We start from the raw sequence: 17,202 nt of genomic DNA on the forward strand, positions 1-17,202 counted from the left end.
GTTGCTTCATCAGTCTTGAACAACATGAACCTCACAGATTTATTTTTTGTTTGGAATATCTTGAAAAAGGTTGGTGTGGACTAGTGGGAAGAATACACTGTGGGATCCGAGAATTTACTGGAGTCTTCTGAAGGAGTGCAGTGAGGAGTCAGGGCTCCTTTCCTCCTGATGCAGGTCATCAGTTGCTGGCTGGGTTTCTCTCCCTATTTTGACCCTATGGGTAATTTGTCTTAGTTTCCTAGTATCTTTCTGCATTGCTCAAATTAGCTACTAGGTAATGGCATGATTGAGGTGAAGGAAGTGGATGTTTAGTTTTTATTACTTTGTATCATAGTAGATTAATGAAGTAATGCATTTAATTGAAACAATTATACTCAAAACCTGCCCCTGCAGCCTATAGCATATTTCTGAGAATAGGACATCGAAGGAGTTTAGTGATTGAGTGTGCTGAGAAACATGATTTAGGAAAGGCTGGGTTGCAGGTGGGATGGCTGGAATTATATTAAGGTATTTCTTGGCATTCTTCCTGCCTCTTAATTACCCGGATAGTTAAAAAATGTCCCAGCAGTAACAGAATTGTTAGGTATTGTAGCTTTAACTAAAGAAAACAAGTTCTTTGGATAGCTGTTTAGTACACTTATAATTATTAAGGTGGGTGGAAGCAAACAGTTGAGTCCTGACTTGAAGTAGGATACTTTGGCGGAAATCCATCCTAACTTGCCAATATGCACTACTTTTTGTGTGCTCTAAGTTAGGGTGGGGAGAATTAGTTAAGTGAGTTTTCTCTCTGTAAGATCTCCTTTACTGTAGGTACAGACAGGTTAAACCAGGCATGGTCTTTTACTCAGAGGCCAAGGCAGGAGGATTTCCAGTTTGAGGCCAGCGTGATGTGTACACACACGTACACACACACACACACACAATACCATATCTGAAAAAAGCAAACAGCGAAACAGCCACAGAAAAGGAGGCAAAGTAGACTGCTTCCATCGTTAAGAACAGAAACTCTCTTGACCTAGGAGTTAGCCATAACTAGGCATATCTGACTTCTGTCTGTGCTGTTGAAAGAATGGCTTCATTTTGGATTTTAATTGAAAGGTTGTTTATAAAGGAGAAATCATAGTAGCTTCAATATTATAAGCCCATAAATTTTTATTACTTTTAATTAAGTATTAAGTTGATAGTTCAAACCAGTAGGTAGTTTACTGTGGCCGGCCCACTAATTTTGTTAAGGACAATGAGAGGTAAGTTTTGGTGCATACAAAAGTGTATAGCAAATCTTCCTCTCATTTGAAAAAAATATGTTGTAAAAAGAGTAAGGATTATTCTGGGAAAGATCTTGACGCAACAGATTGGTGGTACATCAGTTGGCAGTGATTAGGATGTATAACCTGGGGCCCAACAATTGTTAACAAATGTGATTAGGTTACATTCAGTACGGACCAGTTGGTTAAGATTTAGCCTCTGCATAACAGTCATGGGGTGTCAGCTGGAGGTGTTTGCTATCATATAGATTATTACTGTCTTTCAGAGCCTGGGTTATATGGTCCTGAGAAGATTTTTCAGGACTCTTCACCTAGTAAACATCTCAGGTGATATTGTACATGTTCATTTCATAAACTGTTGACAGAAACTGATTCTGTAATTTGGGACCCTAATGTGACTGTTTTTCTAGGTTCCTTACAACCCATGTGAAGAGTAAATATAAAGAGAGCTTAACATCTGAACCTTCCAGATGTTTTAAAAGGCTTAAGATAATTGTCAAAGATGTGATACAAACTACAGAAAGCTGCTCCACAGGGCGTATAGCCCTGAGCAGGCAAGTGAAGTGCCCCGGCTTCCTTGTTCAAAAACATTCCCCATTCTACCAAAGAAATTCCTTTGAATGAAGACATTTTTTCTTTTAAATGCAGTCTTGACAGAGTTAAATTAGATATTATAATAATTGGTTAGGTAGTCTTATTGCATTTTACTTAGCTCAGACAAGGCAACTCAGAAATAGATACATTGATTGAAGTGTGTCACATTTGGAATTTGGGCTTTTGGATAGAAAGTAGGTTAACTGTGGGCGTGGTATGTCTTTTGGGAAAAAGCCATTTTGTGACATAAGGACATTTACTCAGGAAGAAAATCATGAAAAAGGGTTTAAATTTGAAGTCAGTGAAAATGGAAAAAACAAACAAACTTCAAATTCTTTTTACTTGCTGATGATGGCTATGTACTTCTGTCACTTAGGTGTTCCTCAGTTCTGTGACCAACAGGACCTCTAAATTCAATCAGATTTAAATCTGTGTTGTTTTGGTTTGGTTTTGGAGTCAGGGTCTCTTCATGAAGCCTCTGGCTGTCTTAGAACTCACTATGTAGATCAGGCTGGCCTTGAACTCACAGAGAGACCTGCCTGCCTCTGCCTTCCAAGTGCTGAGAAGTAAAAGCATGCACTACCACACTTGGCAGACTTGTTTTTTCTTTTTCTTTTTTTTTAACCTTTTATGTGAATGGGTGTTTTGCCTGCATATATGTGTTTGTACCATGTGTGCCTGGTGTCCACAGAAACCAGAAGAGAATGTTAGAACCGCTAGAACTGCAATTACAGATGACTGTGAACTACCACGTGTGTGCTATGAACTGAACCTGGGTCCTTTGTGAGAGCAGCCAGGGCTCTTGCTGTTAAGCCGCCTGTCTCTCCAGCCCTGAGCCAGATCTTTAAATTGGGGGCAGTTCCTGGAAAAACCAAAAGTATGGTTGAAATAAACAGAGGTTACTGCAAGTATATCGTGTTGAAAAACATACCAAGCATTGGTTCATTGTAAATTGGAATGAGTTAGTTGACATTTCTGTTGCAGGAGCCCATTGTTTTTGTGCTTGTTTTCACCAAGGAAAAGGCAACAATAGACGGTTTCTTTTTATCCTGTGACCTGTGGAATATAATGTTAGTATTTAGATGTGAATACCCAGAATGCAAGGTGTACATTATATTTGGAAATTTTATTTTTCTAGGTTAAACATTTTGGTAATTATACATTTTAAAATTTTCTTTGTAATTTAGGTTTTTATTTAAAGTGATCTAATAAAGCCTAGGCCTTATGTAAAGGAATACAAATCTGGATTTGAGTTCTGGTACTCATTTTACTCATGACAGTGCACATGTAGACCTGACTTAGCTTGAGTCTGTTAGCTATTCGCATGTGAAGTGAGAATAATGGCACCCAGTTTATAGACATACATGCTGACTTAAGCCTGACATTCAGCATCGCTCTGGGATGTGTTTGTATTACACTTTCACTCGTTGATTCAGATCTGTTTCAGAATTTAGAGTAGAGAGATCGCTGGTAGACCATTCAGTAGGTGAGAGCCCTTGCTATGCGACAATGAGGACTTGAGTTCAGATCCCAAGCACCCATGTGGAAAGGCCCATCCACGGGCATCTCTGACCCCAGTGTTGGGGTGTGGGCTGGGGTGGCAGCGGAAGGACTTCTGCAGTTCTGTCTACCAGCCTAGTTGAAGAGAGCAAAGGGAATAAGGTAGAGGAGCTATGGAAGACAACACCCAATGCCCTCTGGCAAAGGGTGCTCACATGTACACACATGCGTATGGTGCACACTCATAACACCCCCCCCCCCACACACACACAAAAGCATTAAAGCAGTTAATCAAACAAGGGCCTCCTCATGCACATACAGTTTATGCAAAACTGCAGGGAAGATCTGAGGCAGGACGTGTGCTTCAGCAAATGCTGAAGTGTGAATAAGCAACGAGTAGCCAGATTTTACTGCTGAAAGTGTAGACCAGCAGGTAAGAGAGAAGAACTTTCAATCTTAAAACTTTTTGTGTTTTGAATTTGTGGATAACAAATTGTATTTTTACTATATTTTAAGCTTAGTAAAGATTACATTATTCTAGGAACTGAGCTTTTTAATTGGTTACATAATTTTGAAAATTTCTGTGTATTTTGGTTTCTAATTTTCTCTAAGAGTGAAGACTAGTGAGAAGTTATTTCTTACTCTGCGCTTTAAAATTCTTAAGGAGAACATTTATAAATAATATAAAATATTGCATATCTATTTAACTAGCTCTGAATTACCTTGAAATTGTTTGGTTTGCATTTTGTTGTTTTTCAACAGGGTTTTTTCAACAGTCCAAGCAGGCTTTGATCTCACTTCTTCCTCCTAGGTATTGCCTATATTCTTGATTCTAGAAAGAGTTTCTCTACTTTCCTAGCGTTAGTGTTAGCACCTAAAAGGCAAAATAGTTTCGTGTTGGTAACCTCATTTTTCAGATAAAAAAGAAGCAAGTTAAATATATACAAGTAGGAGAGCTGAAGTTGGACTTAGGTCTGTCTGACTTGAAAACTGTTTTTTGTGTTAACTTACCCCAACATGCTCTTCTGAAACAAAACAAAGCGTCACTTTGGAATTTGAGATTAGGAAATGTCCATGGCTGTGAAAATGGTGGTAACTTAGAATTTGTAATGTATTTAGAAATAATAAGGAAATATTTGAGGGGAACTTAGCTTTGGTCATGATAGCCTAGGGTCCAGTGCAGGGTGGAAGAAAAGTAAACCTTTTCAACGGGAGTGGGTTTGGTGGATCTTCAGGGTTTTGTGTCCCCAAGTCTCTTCATCCTCTTGTGAGCTCCTTTTCAACTCCAGGTCTTCATGACCGTGCTTTCCGCTACTTCGTGATGTGGCAAATGGGTTCGACCCTCTGTATCGGTAAGTCCTGCATTCACAGGTTCAAGCAACTTTGTACCGAAACTATTTGAGAAGAAATTCCCAGTGTATGTTGATCACATTCATGGTCCCCCTCAATTTTTATTTCCAGAACAATACAGTGTAACATATTTTACATAGGATTTACATTGTGTTTTTAAAGTAATCCACAGGTGACTAGAGTATGTGGGAGGGGTGTGTGTAATTTTATACAAGTATTGTGCCATTCCATTTAGTTGACACCACATCTGTGGACATAGGTATTCCCTATGGGTTTGCAAGATAATAGTGTTGAGGCAGTGTTTTCTGTGTGTAAGCTGGGATTCGATCTTAGAGTTTGAACTAAAGTTTTAATGTATTTAGTCTTGAATAGTATTTTTTAAATTGTTATTTTCAAATATGCAGCATTTGAATAGGAAATTTGTTTTCTACAGTGTTCAATAAGGCAAGAGGAAAAATTACTACATGTATAATTTTTTGCTTTCAAGTTAGTATTTTCCCATTTTGAAGATGGTAAGTATTGCATATTATAAGATGTTGTGAAACAGCACAGGAAAAAAGGAAGTACCTAACTTCCAGTGCTCAACACCATTCGGGTGTAATCCTATGCTGATATAACTGAAGCTTAGTGTCAGTGTTTTTAAGACAATAAAAAAAAAAAAGGAATGGGAACTGGGTAAGCTGGCTCACACTTGGCTGATCCCAATACTCTATCGGGGATAGAGGATTGCTGAGTTTTGAAGCCAGTCTGAGCTGGAGACCCTGCCCCCCCCCCCTCTCTCTCTCTCTCTCTCTCTCTCTATATATATATATATATATATATATATATATATATATATATATATATATATAGTCCATGACTGTGAAAATGGTGGTAACTTTTTTTATATAAATAAATAAAAAAGGCAAAGGAAAAAGTAGGAATCACTTCTTAAATTAAGTACAGGAAAAATTGTTAGGCATAGCAAGTAAAGCATATACTGAACTGAAATTTTTAATGATGATTATGAGGGGAGATAGAGTTGGTCAGGGAAGGAGGTCAGTGTGGGCATAGCCATCAGTCTTGGGTTTGTATTAGTCTAGGGTTTTTAACCTCTTTGGGCTAAAGGCCAGCAGCCTTGCTGCTAAGTTTAAGTATGTTTTCCTGACAAGTGTTTTCTAGTTAAAAGAAAAAAAAAAAGCATGCACACTTTTTAATGTCCTTTCTTGGAAAAGAGTTGTTATTTTGCTTTGGGAACGATGATAACAAAAAAAGTAACTATTTAAAACATCTTTTTTATGGTGCAATATCACCATCTTGTGGTGTTTTGGAATATTGTTTTCAAAGTTCTCCAAATATGGACATAAATTACATATTTGATGTCTTGATGTTATCTAAGGATTCTACATGACCTGTATTTGGCGATTTTTATGAATGGGCTGTGGAGTTAAAAATAAAAAGTGTGCTTGGGGAAAATAGTAGTATAAAATGAAACAGGAGTTAGATTGGTACAATAATGGATGATTTTATGAGATAAGGAGTATTTCAGTGAAATAATTCCAAGCTTAAAAAAAAAACAAAAAACAAACCTGTGTTCTGTCATCCATTTCTTATTTGAGTAATTTAAGTTTACTTAATTTAAGGGGACTTTAAATTTATTTTATTGTAAAATAGTGTTTCTAGACTGATGACTCTTGGAGGAGGGTTTGTTTGCATTAATTTGTAAACTTTATAAAAAATTCTGATAAATAATTTATTTCTTCCCTTGATGTAGTGTTTCATTTTGCTAAGGCTGCATTTGAACTTCTGGGCTCAAGTGACCCTTCTAACTCAATTGGGGCAAGTAGGGGAGGAAGATGCATGGTCATTCTGATGATGGTTTTGAGGGAAAGAAAAAAGAGAACACCCCCCCCCCCCAAAAAAAGGACAACCCTACAATACAAAAACCACCTAGAAGACAGCTAGAAGTGTAGCCTAGAGGTAGAGTACGTTCCATGAGCAGGCTCGATGGTACTGCTACTATTGTCCTTAGAAGATCCAGAGGGGCATGCCTGAGAAGAAAAGTGGACAGCTTCTGCAGGGTTGTGTGTAGAAAAGGGCCCATCAGATCAGGATGAGGGTCATGTGTGCTAATGAAAAGGTTGAAGACTGGCAAGCTGCAAGATGGTGAGGTACCGGTATAGACATGAAGGCCTTACCTTGTCCTTAAGGGGCCATGCAGTTGGGATGAAGGCCTGGGATGGGGAGGACAGATGGACTGAGCAGCGTTAAGAAGTTTATGCAGGAGTCTGGATCTTTAGGAGTCAAAGAAGTAATGATTTAGAGTTTGTTAAAAATATTTCTAGAGCTAAGAAAGACATTTCTCCCCGTCTCTCAAATGCAGTCTTTGTGATATAATCCTGAGCCCTGCTTAGTTCTGTGTAACTGATCTGGTTTTCTTTCTACAGTTTTAAAAAACTGCTTTGTTGCAGGATTCTGTTAGTTCCTGTTCTGTTGAGATCCATAGAAAAAGTTGAAACAGGTGGAATCATTACCTTGGTTGCTAAGACTATTGAATGTCTCAGTTCCCACAGAACTGAGGAGTTTCCAAGGATAGAAAACTAAAATGTAGATGGTCCTGGACAAATAAGGCTATTTTCCTATCATTGTCATGTTTTATAAATTTATTAAAATACTTAGCAATATCTTTTTATAAATTATCTTTATGTAGAAGTAACATTCTTGTTTTATTTTAAGTTAAATATCACATTCTATAGTTTACATTTTTATAAAATAATTTTTGTGTGCTTTAGAGTTGCTAAATTGGGTATTAGGGACACTGATAGGTTCATCCCCATTTATCATTTGTACATTTGCTGAGTTTTAAATTTTGTGCTGTTGATACAATAACTGCCTCAATTCAGGATTTGTAACTTTTCAGTTCCCTGTCTTTGGGCCAAGCTTCTCTAGCACTTGATGCTCTAGCCCTATCTTGTTACTGGGTTGTTTCCTTTTTTGTAATATTGTCTCCAAAACTATACTCCCTGTTGGTGAATCTGGACTTTGTCTTCTGTTATTTTTCTATCTGTGCTGTTCTTTACAGATTAGACAATCAATGCATATGTTTATTGATTGATGCAGGCCTAAGGAGTTGGGACAATATTTCACTGACCTTCTAAAGGCTTAATACTATGCTCAGTATGTGCTGCGTGTGCAGACAATTCAGGTCATTCTAAACAGATTTTTTTTGGGGGGGAGGGAAGTGTTGTTTGTTATTTTGTTTTATTGCTTTGACTTTACAGTGGTATCTTGAAGTAAGCAGGCAGTTAGGTACATCTTCTAGAGCTGTCAGTGCACTCTGTAAATGGAACACTCAGGATCTGAGGGCAGTCTGAGCTCCCTAGTGACATAGTGAGACCCATTCTCAGCAATCACAACAACCTTTTCCCCATTTTCTTCTCCTCCTCCCCTTCTTTTTGCTGTTGTTTTTGAGACAGGGCCTCACTATGTAGCTCTCGCTGTCCTAGAACTCATTATGTTGCCCAGGCTGGCCTTGAACCCACAGAGATTCATCTGCCTCTGCCTCCTGAGTGCTGGGATTAAAGGTGTGCACCACCATACCTAGCTTCCTTCCCCCAGTTTTGAAATGAGTGTCTGCATAGTTCAAAACAACCACTTATCAAAAGCTAGTTGCTATTTTAATTTTGAGAAGTTAGACAATTTTCATTTGGAGTATGATGTTCAAAATAAACCTGTGACTATCCCCATATCAGAGACAGCTAGGCTTAAGTCAATGGAGAAGAAATATTTGGAGTAATTTTGTTAGAGGTATTAATCATAGAAGACAACAGGCTTGTTCATGGAGGAGATATTCTGAATATATTCTGATATTACTGAGAGGACTAAGAAAAGTGATCAACCATAGCTAAGCAATATTACTATGGTGTTTTTCATAAACCTACAGGGACAACAATCTGCATGTTGCTATGACTGTTTCCCAGTAGTACTTGGTACCCAGCATATGAAAACAGAGAAAGACTGTAGAGTCCATTCAGATTCAGGAACTCGGAGAGTAAGTGAGACAAGACAAATAGAAAAGTCTGACTTTCCCCAAACTTTTCAACAAAGTGGATATTCAGCCAAAGATTAGGTTAAACGCTATGTGTAGAGGAGACAACATGTCCATCTAAGCTGATTTTGTCCAGTTCAACCCTTTGAAAATGCCACAGGGTTTTTAGTCAACTGCAGAGCATATAAGGGAACCCTAAATATAGGCAATACACTGTATTTGTAGTACTCTGAAATTAGAGAGCACATAGCATCTGCATGTATGTGACATACACACATGCACACATATATAAAAAGAATTCTGAGACTAGTGAATGGCTTAGCCCTTAAGAGTAATGGGTATTCTTTCAGAGGACTCAGGCTCTATTTCTAGTACCCATATGGTGGTTCATAACTTTCTGTAACTCTGATTTCTGGGGATCCTCTTCTGAACGCCATGGGCACCAGGAATGTATGTGGTATACAAATATAAATTCAGGCTGTCTTAGTTAGGGTTTCTGTTGCTATGAAGAGACCCCATGACCGCAGCAACTTTTATAAAGGAAACATTTAATTGGGGGCTGGCTTGCATTTTCAGAGGTTTAGTTCATTATCATCATGGCAGGACATGGTGGCATGGAGGCAGGCATGGTGCTGAAGGTTCTGTTTTGATCCACAGCATCAGAAGGAGACTATCACACTAGACCTAGCTTGAGCATATAGGACCTCCAAGCCTGCCTCCACAGTGACATACTTTCTTCAACAAGGCCACGCAAGGTACACTTCCTTCTAGTTGCACTCTCTATGGGCCAAGCATTCATACAGGAGTCTATGGGGGCCAAGCCTATTCAAGCAACCACACAGGCAAAACACCCATACACATAATTTGTTTTTGTTTCTTGTGACAGGATGTAATAATCACAGAGATCCACCTGCCTCTGCCTCCTGAGTGCTGGGATTAATGTGTGTGCCAAGATGTCTGGCACCAGTCTTCTTTAGAATAAAATAAAAAGTGACAGTTGGAGTTACATGTGCAGGATATCTTCTCTGTGATGGCCCCACTCCTTGACTGAAGGCTGTCTGCTTTCCTTATGTGCTCCAGAGGAAGTATTAGGCATTCTGTGTCACACTGAAAACTTTTGTGTTTGCAGGGTTTTCTCCTCGCCAGACTATGAGCTCCTTGACAGAAGAACTCGTATCTTGTACATCTTTGTATCCTCAGTGTCTGGCACAATTCCTGATACACAGTAAGTGACCCCTTTTGTTGTAAGTGAAAATTTTGTAGCTAGTAGTCAAACTAAGTGTATGTTGATTGTTACTTCTTATACCTATATAAATTAATTAATGTATTTTTATAAAAATATTTTTGCAGGGTGCACATCTTTAGTTCCAGCACTTGGAAAGGAGAGGCAGGTTCTGGCTGGCCTCAGATTTGAACTCAGTCTTATTGCTTCTTCTTTCCTATGCTGGGATTAGAGCATGTGCCACTGGGCCTGACTTTATCTCTTTTTAATGCAAAAAGAAAATGCTTTCGAATTTATGTGTCTTGGTCAGTTTTCTATTGCTGTGAAAAAGCACTATGACCAAGGCAACATAGAAAAGAAAGTTTAATTGGGATTATGGTTCAGGAGGGTTAGCATATATGTTGGCAGAGCAAAGGCATGGTGGTAGCTGAGTGGCAGCTGAGAGCTCATATCCTGATCCACAAGCAGAAGGGAATGAAACCTCAAAGCCTGCCCCTGTTGACACTCCTCCTCCAACAAGGCCTCCTAGTCCTTCCCAAACAATTCTGTCAACTGGAGACCAAGTCTTCAAACACTTGAGCCTATGGGAGTCATTCTCATTCAAACCACCACAGTATCTACTCAACATGGTTTTTAAAGCTTGCACAGAGTATTATATTTTAGACAAACATCGAATTTACAGATATTTATACATTTCAAGCAAATACTGGAAGATAAAAGGCCACATAGAAGCATCACATTATGTAAATGATATAAATTCAGACTTATAACCAGAAAACAATTGCAAAGAGTCAAGTGACAGCTTGCCATTTGGTGGCCTCTTTGGACCTTAGCAGCTTTCAAATGTGCTTCATTTAATTTTGTGTTTGCTCTGCAGGCTTTTGGGGTCTGTCATCTACAATTACCCATGTTTTTGGTTTTCTTTTTCAGCTATGGAATCATGGCATTTTCAAAGGAAATTAGAAGCTAAAGTTGAGGTTATAGTAACCAGCAAACAAACAAGCAAAAAACCATTTTCATTCTTTGCTGTTAGGATTAGGAGAATTTCTTGGTGACAGAGTGCTAAGTACTGGTGTAAGGCTGAGGGAGAGGAAGATGTTACCATTCAGAAGTCTTGTCTTTCTCCCAGCTCACCCGGCACATTTCTAAGATTCACTCATGTCATTGCCTACAGCTGTAGTTCATTCACTCTCACTATGATATAGTGCTCTAGTATGTGAATTAGCCCAATTAGCCAGTGGAGGTTTGAATAGATTTAGTTTTGTTGTTTTTATTATGTAGGATGGTTCTACGTAAAATACAAGTATAAAAGTATTTTATTACAAAATTGAGAATTGCTCATAAAAAAGCATATTAATGTTCAACTTCACATGGTAATGTCAAATTATTTTTCAGTAGGATTTTACCAGTTTTATACTTCTGTGGCATCTATTAGATATGTTACTATTCTGTGTTTCTTGCCAATATATCATTCTAACTCTTCTAATTTTTACTATTCTAAAAACTTGAAAATAGCATCCTGTAGTCTGAAGTTGTATTTTTTTGGTAGACAGTGACATCCTGTATTTCTTCATGCATTTGTCCATTCTGTAAGTTTCCTTGTCTGTGAAATTCCAGTCAAGAGTTTGCCACTTTGCTTGATGTATTATCTTTTTTAAAATTATTTGTAGACAGTATTTGTGTCATATATACATGCATATATGTGTTAGCATGCATGTACATGCTGTGTGTGCATGAGTGGAAACCAGAGGACAACTTAAGCTGTTGTCTTTAGATACTGTCTTCTCACCCAATCCCCATTTTTGGGTCTTCTTTTATTTTTGAGATAGGCCTCTCACTTTCCTGGAACTCACTATGTAGATAGCCAGGCTGCACCACCCTCTCTGACTTTTTACATAGGTTCTAGGGATTGCGCTCTGGTCTTTGCTCTTGCAAGGCAAGTCCTTTACTGACTGACCTATTTTGACAGTCCTTGTAAGCATTTTTACATAGTTTAGATCCTAATCATTAATTAGATTTTTGTTTTACAGGCATTTCCCAGCTCATAGCTTGTCTTTTGATATTCTTTATACTTTAGTGAAAACTTTTATTACATTTATCGTGTGTGTGTGTGTGTGTGTGTGTGTGTGTGTGTGTGTGTCTGTGTGTATGTGTGTGTGTATGTACACCAGGATATGTGTCTAGGCCTGTGAGTGTAGGTCAGAGGACAACTTGCAGGAATTGATCCTGTCCTCAGAGATTAAACTCAAGATCCTTTTCCTGCTGAACCATCTTGCCAGCCCTGAAAAGTTAGTTATTATAGTTTTCTTTATGCTTTATGATAAATAGAAGCTATCAGCTTGCATGTAATCAAAATTCTGTTTTCTCTCTTGGTTAGTAAGGCTTGTATGTCTTGTTTAAGAAGCCCTTCTGTCCTAGAAAAATGTAAACAATATCAATTTGTTGCATATTTACATTGCTAGGTTGCATCTTATATTTTCATTGTTAGTACATCCTGATTTGGTTTATTTATATATGAAGCGATATGAGGTAGAGATTTAGTTTCATATTTTTCCATATTGATACTTTGAGGACCATAGTCTATCTACTGTTGTGATTTCTATTTGCGGTTGTCCAGCCGCTTTTATGGCAGGCTCCATAGACAGTCATCGATAGTTTTATCATCTTCATCATTGTGGGCTGCAGCTAATTCTCTGTTCTTGTTGCACTCAGAGCTTTTCATACCATTTTCAGTCTAGCCTGGGTTTTATTCTTTGCTGCTAGCTAGGGCTCTCCAGTGAGTCATGACTTTTCCACCACCTGGTTCCTTACACTTGGTGTTTAAGCTCTCGGCTCTCAGAGAGCTCCAGATCTGGGGCCCTTCAAACTCCTTTTAGTTTTGTATTACTACATCTGTCACACAGGTATGTTCTTACATGCATTTTTTTTTTTTAGGTAGGTCTCTCTGTTTCTTCATCAATCTTGCTATCCATTTGTTCACTGTTGTTTGTTAATTTTCCTGGGAGACGTGAACAAACATCCATTCTTTCCCGGTAGAACACTGACAACAGAACAAAGAAACAATTGCATCCAAGTCTAGCTTGGTGAACCAGTGAGTTCATTGGGGTTATTTTCAAGAGCATGGTTGAAGAACATGAATATCTCTGTAGTTGCATCACCCTAGCGTGGGTGACAACTCATAAAAACTGCATTCTTAGAGCTAGTTCTCTGACCAATTTTCAGGTAGTTCTCCTCCTCAGCGATTGCTTATTGATTGCATAATCTTGGTGAAGGGATCTCGTGAATCTTAAAAAGGTCTGAAGTTACGAGTCTTACTTTCTAAGCCTACATTTTCTTAACTTCCAGAGTCTTATGAATCTCCCTCTTCCCTCCAGCAGGGAATGGTTCAATTCAGAGGAAATAGCTAAGCAGTGTAGTGATATTTGCTCCGCCCATGACCTTGGGCTATAGGGCCTGAAGGAGGCTGTGCTTCTTGCCCTTGTACAATGACCTCTTAAAAGGAAAGGAACAGCCTGAGAATTGAACCTGGGTTCCCTGGAACATCATTCAGTGCTCTTAACTGCTGAGCCATCTCTCTTCCATAAAGCAGGAGGATTTTTTTCTAAGAAATATGTTTTGAGCTGGGTGTGGTAGCAAATGCCTTTAATCCCAGCATTTGGGAGTCAGGGGCAGGTGGATCTCTGTGAGTTCGAAGCCGGCCTGTCTACAAAGTGAGTTCCAGGACAACCAGGGCTGTTATACTGTCTTGAGCCCCCCACCCCCACCCCCACTATCTTTGCCTTTATTTAAAGATACTTTTGATCACTTTTTTTCTAGTTTATTATCATCTCCTTACTGTTTTTCTCAGGTTTATTATGCCTAATTAACTCATGACTTCAATTTCTTTTTTCCTAGGTCACTTGATAAGGCTGTATATACTTGCTTATAAGCATAATTGCTTGGTATTCCACAAACTTTTATATGTAATTTTTTTGACATTCATTTCTTTTTCATTTGAAAATTGTACTTATGGTTTATTAAATGAACATAATTCTAAAAAGTTTTTGAAAGTAGCTTTTAATTTGATATTGAGTTTTAGTTGAATTTATTATGGTCAGAGAATAGGAAATTACATTATTTGAAATTCAATGAAATTTGCATTATTGTATTGTAATTTTATACTTCCTTTAGTCCTTAAGAAGAGTGTTTATTTACTAAGAATTAGAATAGACATAAATTTCTGTTTTATTCATTAAATTCTCCCCCTTTTTGTCCATTTCACCTGTGATTAAATGTGAAAAATTTGATCTCCAGCAATAGTCAGTTTTCTTCTTGTAGTTGTTATAATCTTTGAAGCTTCTTTACACCACTAATAGATGATAAGTTTTGACTTGTGATTAGAGATTTGGCTTGCTCTGAAAGAGAGAGAGAGAGAGAGAGAGAGAGAGAGAGAGAGAGAGAGAGAGAGAGAGAGAGAGAGAGATAGATAGATAGATAGATATTGATTAGGAGAAACCATGGGTGTCGGCATCTATTTGGCAAGGTCTTTCTCTTCACCATCAGCCTAGAGAGCAGCATATTCCTGCACAGAGCTTGCAGTCGGACGTCCCTCAGCTTTCTTTGACCCAGGTATAAAGCTGCAGTCTTGATCTTACTTTGTTGCAGGATCCTCTCGTTGCCTTCATTCATCCTACAAAGGGCCTACTGTTTCTCATTCTCTTGGTTGATTCTTTCTGAGAAGTTGAGCTGTGTGAGTACTAAGATCAAGCAGAGAGTTAACTTCTCCATATGTTCTTTTTTGGAGAGGCTGTCTCAACTTTTAGCTGCTATTAAGGTATCTTAGTTGTGTTTCTATTGCTATGATAAAATGACCAGGGCAACTTACAGAAGAAAGATTTTATTTGGAGCTTCGAGTTTAAGAGATAATAGACAATGGTGGCAATGTGGAAATAAACTGCTGGAGCAACAACTTAAACCTCACATCGAGGACCACAGACAGCACGGAGAGCTAACTTGAAATGGCACTAGTCTTTTGAAATTACACTGCCACACTTCTTCCAGCAAGGCCATGCATGCCCCTTAGTCCTGCCCAAAAAGTGTCATCATTTAGTGACCAAGTGTTCAAATGCCTGAGATTTATGGGGAACATCTCATTCAAACCACATCAGGTTTAGGAGAGTTGAAGTTGGAGAGTAGTGAGTCTTCCACTTATTCACGCTCCTTCATGTATCCTGACTCCTCACAAAAGTGGCTAAGGCCCCAGTCTCAGATGCCTCATTTCCTGTCTTTGGTCATTCCAATTTCTAGATTTCTTCACTTTGCCAATTTAGACAACATCATCCTAGTGTTTCACCTCACTGATACTTCAATTTCTCCTGTTTTTTCCATAATTGCTCTTCTACTTCTCAGCCTCTACTTAGTCATTGGGTGTTGTCTTTCAGATACAAAAGTTGCTGGGCTGGATTGGGGAGTGTCAGCAGGAGTCATTTGACTTAGGAGTAATCTGAAGCTTCACATTTGAGTTTTTGGGAGGGATGGCTATTACTGATTCTCGTGTTCTAGATCTTTGTAGGTAGTAAGGGAAAAGGGCCCATTGTGAAAACTGCAAATAGTTCATATACATTGCAATGAAAAGTAGAGCTCTGGTTAAAAGGAAGGGTTAGGGTTATTGTTAAAAGAGCTGAATGAAAAACGAAGAGCTTACAGCTGAGTATGAGATAGCCTAGGATACATAAGAGAAGAATAGACTGACAGGCCAGTGTTGGTAGAGTGGCAGGCTGTCTTCTGTGAAACTTGTCCCTACCCCTGATAATATATGTTAGGCACTATTGCTGTTTTATATTTTCTTGCTTCTAACACAGTCAGTTATAACAGACTAAGTAAAAGTAGTTTCTAAGAAGTTTCTACATATCCTAGAAAAGAGACCCAAACCATTTTGTAAGTAAGGAGTTAATAAGAACACTGTAGCTACTTTCTGGTGGCTCTGAGGAGCAAAGAGAGCTTAGTGTAATTAACAGCATAGAGACACCAGAAGACTGAAGGTAGCAACACTAGCCAGAATATAATAATTAATAGCTAGCAGACAGTCAAGGTCAACAACTTACAAAGCTGGAGTCAGAGATGGACAAAGCAGGATTGAGGGGCTTGACTACCTGTAACTGGTTAACTTCACGGGAACAGAACACAGTCATCTCTTTGGCTGGGTCAGGAGACATGCATAGAGCATTTAACCCTACCAATGGCTCATTCCGTGATAGCCTAGAGGACTAATCAATTTCATAGTGATTGTCTCAGCCTTTGGCCGGCTTTTGCCACAGTTCTATAAAAATCACTAGACAAAGAAGTTCAATGCGTTTTCCTCTCTTGGAATCTCTTTCCACTTTTGGGAGTTTCTCTTATTTTCCCTTATGTTCTTAATTTCCTCCAGTATCTTTAATAAAGGTTGTTTTTGCTTTGCTTGCTCCCATTGAGTATCCATGTCTTCAATCATAATTGGTCTGAGAGTGAACTCAGGAGCTGTTGTTCCAGGTTGGTTTTTGGTAACAGTGAGTATCTGGCATCCTATTTGCATCAAACACAACTGTGTGGTGAGAGATCTTGTCACACTATAAAAAACCCTGAAATGTTACCATTCCTGTAGTCATCCCATGGGTCACTGTCTTTGCAGTTTCACAATTGATTGTGCCATCTGCTGTAGGCAGTTTAGTGGTCCACACTTACACCATACTTCCTCTTCCTACAGTAGACACCTGTCAAGTTCTTTTTCAGGAGTCACCCCAGTATCTTAGTATTTAGAACCTCAGTCATAGCAATCGGTGTATCTGTTGTTTCCATAACAATCATGTTTACCTTCTAAGTTTTGAGATCATTGCCTCTTTTCTAGGTTGAGACTCATGAAAGCTATTTTTGGCAAGATCGACTGCCCATTCTGTATCTGTTTAATCATTATCCTGAATTCAGTCTTGGCCATAAGAACAATCACTTGTCCCTGTCTTTGTCCTGTACATGATCAGCAGTATCAACTTAATCTCTTTCTTAAAAACTCTCTTCATTGATGCTAAGGGCAGTGAGTATAGAATCCTGGTCAGTAAATTTAATGTATTCAACCCCATAACTCAGAAGGCAAAGGCAAATGGAACTCTCGTGAGTTTGAGGCCAGAACTTTATCTACATGCAGTTCTACTCTACCCAGTGAGACCTTGTCTCACAAAAGAAAAAGTTGAAGTAATCAGAGCCTTCTGACTTCTCTAGGTTGCTGGGCTTGT

The 17,202-nt window shown here is 38.6% G+C and overlaps 1 protein-coding gene across 5 annotated transcripts in view; it reads left to right on the forward strand.

Moving 5' to 3' along the window:
- The window catches only part of Wwp1 (WW domain containing E3 ubiquitin protein ligase 1), a 121,061-nt gene that overhangs the window by 6,649 nt on the left and 97,210 nt on the right, over positions 1-17,202 (forward strand). For all 5 annotated transcript variants that reach the window (XM_037202376.1, XM_028885168.1, XM_028885165.2 and 2 more), the window contains exon 2: positions 9,866-9,961. The gene's annotated coding sequence lies outside the window, so the exon portion shown is untranslated. The remainder of the gene's footprint in view (positions 1-9,865; positions 9,962-17,202) is intronic.

The sequence above is a fragment of the Peromyscus leucopus genome, chromosome 2 (assembly GCF_004664715.2).
Source record: "Peromyscus leucopus breed LL Stock chromosome 2, UCI_PerLeu_2.1, whole genome shotgun sequence".
Classification (NCBI taxonomy): Eukaryota; Metazoa; Chordata; class Mammalia; order Rodentia; family Cricetidae; genus Peromyscus; species Peromyscus leucopus.